Here is a 7,824-nt window from a genome sequence, read left to right on the forward strand (position 1 = left end):
ATCTGACTTTCAACGTTGTGGGACAAACCATTTGTGTGCACAGCAGGGGTGTACCTAATAAAGTGGCAGCACAGTGTACATCACAAACAAGATCGCAGGCTGCGAATAAGTTCGCACGAATTGGTTCCTGACAGATGCTATTGTAATTATAGTGTTCTGCGGCTTTCAGGAGAGTTTACTGCAGCCACTAATTCAATCGTCAGCAGTTTCGCTTCATGGTTTTCACATTCCCTTTATTTTTTTTTCACAGCAAGAGTCTACTTGTGGCTCATTCTTCCTTTGTATACCACAAACAAGACGGTTTGGTCGCCGTTATAAACAATACATTTTATAATCGTGTATATTCATCTACTATAATATTGCAAGGCTGCATGAAGATAAGCTTAGAGGGCCCGAATGAGTTATCGGAAAAACTACACACACAAAGAAGAATAAGATTATTACAATACAGTACTTGCATGTTTGATTATAATTTGTATAATTTTTATTTTTTTTGCTAATTTTAATTTGTGATTTTCATATTATTAAATTGTGATTATTGTCACTAATGTGGTTTTTGTGAACTGTGACTATTAGAATTTAGATGTTAAATAATATTTCCTTTTGTTTCCCATATTCTCTTATTATAACATTCATAAATATGCATATATATATAAATATGCACAATCTGTATATTTATGCATACATACACCGATGAGCCAAAACATTATGACCAGCGAGTCGTTATGCAAATCGAAGCAACTGCAGGTGAACTAAGGCGCGTGTGCGGGTTGGGACACTATAAAAAAACACCTGATACTGAGCTTTAATCAGATTGTTCTTCAGATGGGAAAGGCAGCGGACTTAAGCGAGTTTGATAAACGTCAAATTGTAATGGCCAGACGACTGGGTGGGTGCATGTACCTCCAAAGTTTACATTCTCCCCCCGGTGAAAACGCTCTAGATTCAACATTGCTATGAAACGTTAGTATATTGTGTCTGTAATGGCATCTTCGGTTGGTTTGCCTATTGCTATTCTCGGGGTTAGCGCAGTTGGTATTATCAGCATCCCACCGGGCGGAAAACATGAGTTCGAATCTCGTCAATGACGCGAGAAATTTTTATTGCCCTTTTTTCATAACGTGGCTGAGTTAGTTGGTCTCATGCGAGGGTAGCATCCCTCCCAGAAACTCAAGTTTTTCGTCCAGTAAACAGCAAATTGACAACAGGACACTGCAATTTGCAGTGCAACGCTCAACCGAGACCGACTACCTCGGCCACATTTGCAGTGCGATGGTATGGGATGAATACTTATTTTTAACACACACAGGCTGCCATACTTCTACAAATGCTTTGGCACAATTACCGTTCGATATTTTGGAGGAGGTATCGGATTGTTTGGACGAAAATTTTTTGGTTGGGGGTTGGATAACTCATGCCCGATTACTTTAGTCACTGGGTGAAATTAGGTTTTTATGTAATCCTAACCCATGCATTTGTTCCGTACATGCAGAAGCCAGTGATCGCAACTCAGTGCATCGATTTTGAACGTCTTCGTGAATTTTTGCAGACGAAACCCAAATTTAGACAACATATTTCAAATAGAGGAACAACTTTTACTGCATACCTATAAAAGATAGTAGCGTCCATATCCTCAAAGACAATATAGTGTTTTCACTACTTGTCACCGGTTTTGAGAGTGAGAAATGCTGAGTTTACTGGGTTCAAATTCTCTTTGGTGACTGGAGTTCTTAAAAGCCTTCATTGGGGAAAAGGGCCGTGGTTAGATCTCGAAAAGAGAAAGCATTTCTCGTATTTCTTTCTTTTCATTTCGAATAACATGCAAATTGGACAACCACACACTTGCCACTGCATGAATAAGATGCTTGTTAGGGGAGAGGGGTGTGTAGTACCCAGTGGCGGTCTCAGAATTAAAAGAAAATCCTCGTACCGCTAATTCAGTGTTTGGATAATCGTTAAGCTTTAATCATGACTATTATTTTGATCATAAGTGTGTGTGTGTGTGTGGGAGGGGGGCTATAGATCTACCCGGGATCGCCACTGGCAGCAGTTCAATCCTGCTAAACCCCGGCTATGGATTATTGTGGGATAAGTGTATATGGACCTGATCTGAACTTCTTTTCTGCAAAGGTTAAATCTTAAATTTTTTTGTCTATGGGGGACATTTTGCTTTAATTACGTTAAACTTCGATATGCTTACAACGATGTATTCGTCACTTAGCAATGGGAAATCGTTAGTCTTAATGTATCGTTCTGAGAATATCGGCGCATTTCTAGGAGTTCAAGGACGCTTAGTAAGGCCTTGTTTCACGCAGCATTTTTAAAAAAATTTCCACTCCAAGGTTATTCTCTCTCTCTCTCCTTCCCCCTCCAATCTTGCCACGAATAATACCATTCCTAGAACCAATCATGGACTGACAATCCGAGAGCGTTCATACACGTCATATTTCTACTTTCTTTTTTCCCCTTCATTGCAGGCACCGCAACACACCCAGTCACTATTCAGCGAACGACTTTGGCGTAACTCCTTCACTGCGTGTATTCCAGGTTCGCTTATAAATCGCCATAAATAGCTCTCCTTCCATAGTAACATGTTGGTCCGCTACAACAGATCACCTGGTAACACGGACTGTACCCACTAATGCATGCGCACCAACATTTTCAACCTCCCTGACCCTTTTCTTTTTTATTACTTCGACTTTCTTCTCGTCTGCCTTATTTTCCACCTGACTTGAAAATGGATTTAGAGGCCATGGGCATATATAAAGTTGACTTTTAGGGCCCCCTCAAAATGTAGGTCATCTACTGGAAACGACTTATGATTACTGATAAAAAAAAATAAGAAAGTACATTCAATAGAGATAGGGAAAGTGGCGCCATCTGTTACTACGTACAGATAAAACTTTCATTTATTTTTTCAACCTAATATTTCGAAGTTAACAACCATCACAATTATGAAAAATCAAAGTTAATGCAGAGATTAACCATGGAAATTAATTACTAAGTAATTCTTGAAAAAGACGAAGTACTGATTTTGACTGATTTGAAAAAAAAATGTACATATTTACATCGAAATGCCTCTTCAAATATCATAAAATGAGGTTAAGTGTTCAATATATCGATAACTGCATGGCTGTCTTTACAAGTGATTAAAATAACACGATACATGGAACGCCATCTTACTCGAAGCAACTCAAATTACTATAATTACTAGTTTGTTACATCGATTCTTACTCAATCTGCCGATGTAACCTAATTATCCTCTATTAACCCTGACACCGCCCTAACCTTGTTCTTATTGTCCAAAAGCTTTATCGCAGTCCAAGAGTCTGAGATGAAAGGCTCTTTGGTAAAGCAACTTCGACCCGGGCCATTCAAGGAGAGATGTATTATTATGCTTGTAGCCGTTGGCGATATATAATAAGCGGACAAATATTATATGAACAAGAAACAAGGCTACAATAAAAATGTTTAGTCGTAAAATCTCAAATCACTTGAAGGTTTTGGTTCTGACCGGGCGCATTTAAAATGGGCAGGCGTTAAATTAAGCAGTTAAATTAAGGAGAGATAATTGTGAAAAACAAGAAAAAAAATGCGATTAAAAAAGGCTGCCCCATACCAAAGATTCAAATTCCTCAGTGGGGAATAAGAAATATATTCGCAGTTTTAAAACTGAATGGTACCAAAGGAAAAGTTGGCTTTGTGGTTGTGAAGTTAAAAATGCATTGATTTCCATGTTTACTGTTCAGAGGTGACTTAACGTGGACAAAGTGGCTTTACAAACGTAAACATAACGAAAGAAAAAAACTCTAAAACATGAGTCTGAAGAAACATTGATAATGTGATTTCCCTATCGCTTTTAAGAAACGTAAATATTAAAGAACAGCCTAGTGAACGCCTACAGACTTTCGATCTGCAAACATAACAGAAAAGTTACCAAGAATCGTGAGGTATTATCTAAAATAATAGACTGCATTAAATTTTGTGGACAGTTTGAAATTCCTTTACGTGGTCATGACGAAAAAGACAATTTTAAAAATCCAGGAGTATTCAGAGGATTAATAAATTTCGCCTGTAAATAAGATTTTTATTTAAAGAACCATTTAGAAAGTAATGCATTTAAAGGCATTTCAAAAACTATTCAGAAAGATATTCTTGACTGCGGCAAATATGCTGGGATGAAATAAAAAGAGAAATTAAAGAAACTTCATTCGTAGCTGTCATGGCTGATGACACAACAGATGTTTCAGAACATATACAAATGGTAATTGTTTTGAGATATGAAATGAATGGGGACATTGTCTTTTTGGGGTTTTTTCACTCAGGAAAACCGAACGGCAGACAGAACATCAAAGTACATTCTAGATCAGCTAGACCTTAAAGGAAATACTCAAAATCTGGTTGCTCAGACATTTGATGGACAAGTGTGATGAAAAAAGAAGGGGGGAGTTCAGACTAAACTACGTGTACAAAAATGCACATTTTATTCACTGCTATGCACACCAACTGAATCTGATGAGAAATGCAGCAAGTAATACCCGAGATTCAAGAATATTCTTTTCGAACCTCAATGTCGATACCAACATTTTTCTTTAGATCACCACAGCGTTCTCTGTTCTCAGAAAGCATACGAACAGCTGCATTGCCTGACCTTTACCCTACAAGATGGAACTTCAATATATGCACCGTGAACAGCGTTTATGAAAATTTTGAATCCTTATAAATTGCATGGAGAAACCACAAGCGACAGCAAACATAGATTAAACGATTTCAGAAGCAACTGGAATTTTGCACATCTTGAGTAATAAAAAATTCGAGTTCTGGTTAGAACTTTTCCATCAGATAATGCCTCACGTGATAGTTATTTATAATCAAATGCAATCGCGAGAAATTGAGGCAATTAAAATACACGAATATATAGGAAACTTTAAGAATACCATTCTAAAAATCAGGAATTCAATGTACCCTGAAAATCTTTCAAAAACACTCATGATTGAGGCGAAGGTTGTTATTTGGTTTTTAGGAGCATTAGCAACTAAGGCCGCTCGGGGGATATGAGGTGGTCATTCCCTGACCCTTCCGCATCCTCCGTATTTGGTGGTCACGGGCTCGAACCCGGGTATAATCAGGAAGCGTGTGCTATGCACTGCTGCTCCTGCCCACCTGGCTACGGAGGCGCCTTGAAGCGAAGGAAGTTTGTTTGTTTGTTTATTTGGTTTTTAGGAGCATTAGCAACTAAGGCCATATGGCTCCGGGATATGCGGTGGTCATTCCCTGACCTTTCCGCATCCTCCGTATTTGGTGGTGACAGGCTCGAACCCCGGTCTAATCAAGAAGCGTGTGCTACGCACTGCTGCTCCTTCCCACCTGGCTACGGAGGCGCCTGCGAAGGAAGTATGCGACTGTATAAATGTTGACATAGGTGAGAGATATTCTTTTATAAAGCAATTAATTGGTGCTAAATTGTTTAACCAGGAGACCTTTGTTATTTTTTGTACGATTATGTTATATTTCGTACATGAGGTTGCCCACGGAAGAGGTACGGGAGACTACTGAGGCATATCCCATGATTGAAAGAGAAAAACTTACACAAGTTTTCTGTAGCAGACATGATCTACGCAATTATTGCAAATTAACTGACTTGCCGAGCTTACAAAACTCATAAGTTCTTTTGACCATTCTGATGACTACTTCAGAGCCCGAACACTGTCACTCAACATTAATTAATGGTAAATGTCTAGTTAATGTTTTGTAGTATTTTTAACTTGCTTATTATTATTACTGGTATGTCTACATGTCTTATAACCAAGGCAATTTAATGTAACTTTAAGATGCAGCACCCCCAAACATCAGAGTCACGAGCCGCCACTGGTTTAACCGCCTCTGGCCCTGATGACAGCAGCACACTGTCGAGGCATTGACAAGATCAATTTCTGAAGATAATCAACTGATAGTTCGTGGTTCCAAACACGAATTATGGCTTCCTCAAGTTCACGAAGGGTCTTTGGTTTCTTTGCAACTGTAGATTCCACACGATGCCAACAGTTTTCTATAGGATTCAGGTCTTGGCTGTTTCCTGGCCAGCTAACAGTTGTAATGGACCATTCTTCCAACCATTTTTTTTTCACCTATAACAAATGTAAACACATTACTGTCGACTCTAATGCAGAAATGAAGCTAAAGTAACTACAGAAGTGCCTACTTAACACCTTTCATCCGATGACAAGGGATAGAGTTGTCCTGAAAGATGCAGTTAATTGGCAGGTTGAAATGGTCTCTAATGGTTGGCAGCAATTTGCCTTCCAATATAGCCAAGTCAATATTGGCATTTACGGAACCTTTTATAAACTGCAGGTGACCTACTCCGCAATACACCCTATCATTTGGCTGGTAGGGAATTTCACTGTAGACACCATAGTCTGGATGGTATTCTTCATGTCTATGGCGAATCGGTTGTCTCCCATTAGAGCCATGTAGGTTGAATTTCTTGTCATCCGAGAAAATAACTCACTTCCACTGCTCGGGGGTCCATTTGACATGCTCCTTACATCAAATTAATCGAGCCCTTTTCATTTTTTGTGTAAGGAGTGGCTTCTTCTTAGGACAGGCTACAAGTCCATATTTGAAGAGGTGTCTTCTGACTGTTACTGCACTTGCTACCACGCCTGTAAGTTCTTCCCAATCTCTTTTCAGCTGAGATGAAGCTTTACAATTTTTAAGGCATAAGCGCTTCAAAATGCAGTCCTGTTTTGACACAGACTTGTTTGCATCCGGTTCCTTTTTTCCTATCAGCAGAGCCAGTATTCTTGAGTTTGGAAAGAAATCTACTCACTGTCAACTGATTACAAGACACTCTATTAGAAATATGATGGGAAGAGCATCCTTCCTCCCTCACATAAAGCAACAATAGCACTCTTTCTTCGTGGTGTCAATTTCGCTATCCTGACACAAGCAAGGAATGACTGCAATTCTTGCAGTGTGCTTTTATAGCTAAAAGTAACAGCTGATGCAGTATTACGTCATCACCCACGTGTGTCAATCTTATCTGATGCAATCTGTAAGAAACATTGCCATATACTTATGTTATTCGGACAATTACAATTTTAAGGGGTGATGCATTTTCTTTGATCATCAGTGTACATTGGTTAAAAAAATCATAGATCACGGAACTTTTTGGTGCCTTTAAAATTGGAGCAGTAGGCAGCTGCCCTAATGTAAATAACAGCCCTGATTCCAATTACACCCAATCGAAGAATTCAATCAATTGGAGATCGACTACGCTATAGCTCACTGTTGGCATTTTTACTACGTCCATCCATCTACCAGCATACAATAACTCGACATATCCATATAACTCAATATGGATTTTCATGAAATTTTTATATTTGGGTCTTTTAGAAAGATTTGTTGAGCCATCACAAATTTCATTAAAATTGGACCAATAGCAATCCAACAATTGTTTCTTTGTCCATCCATCCACATGTAATAACTCGACTCCCAGTGGATGGATTTAGATAAAATTTTTATATTTCACTTTATTAGAACGATTTGGAGAGCATTCCAAAGTTTCATTAAACCCGGCCCAATAGAAATACGTCAGTTAATTAATTCATTTTTTTTTCATACATATCACGTAGGCTATCCATATACTAAATTTATTACTGAAGCACAAGATATTGTTTTTTGCCAATGCGCTGGTTGGATGAATCAATGGACAATGTGGCGGATGTGCAGAAACGAAATGTTCTCAATTCTCACATAGAAGTCATTGTTTTTTTATTTCCTCTAATGCACCTAAAATGGCACACTGTGGTACATTAACTT

The sequence above is a fragment of the Mastigoproctus giganteus genome, chromosome 7 (assembly GCF_048544385.1).
Source record: "Mastigoproctus giganteus isolate SK-2022 chromosome 7, ASM4854438v1, whole genome shotgun sequence".
NCBI classification, from domain to species: domain Eukaryota; kingdom Metazoa; phylum Arthropoda; class Arachnida; order Uropygi; family Thelyphonidae; genus Mastigoproctus; species Mastigoproctus giganteus.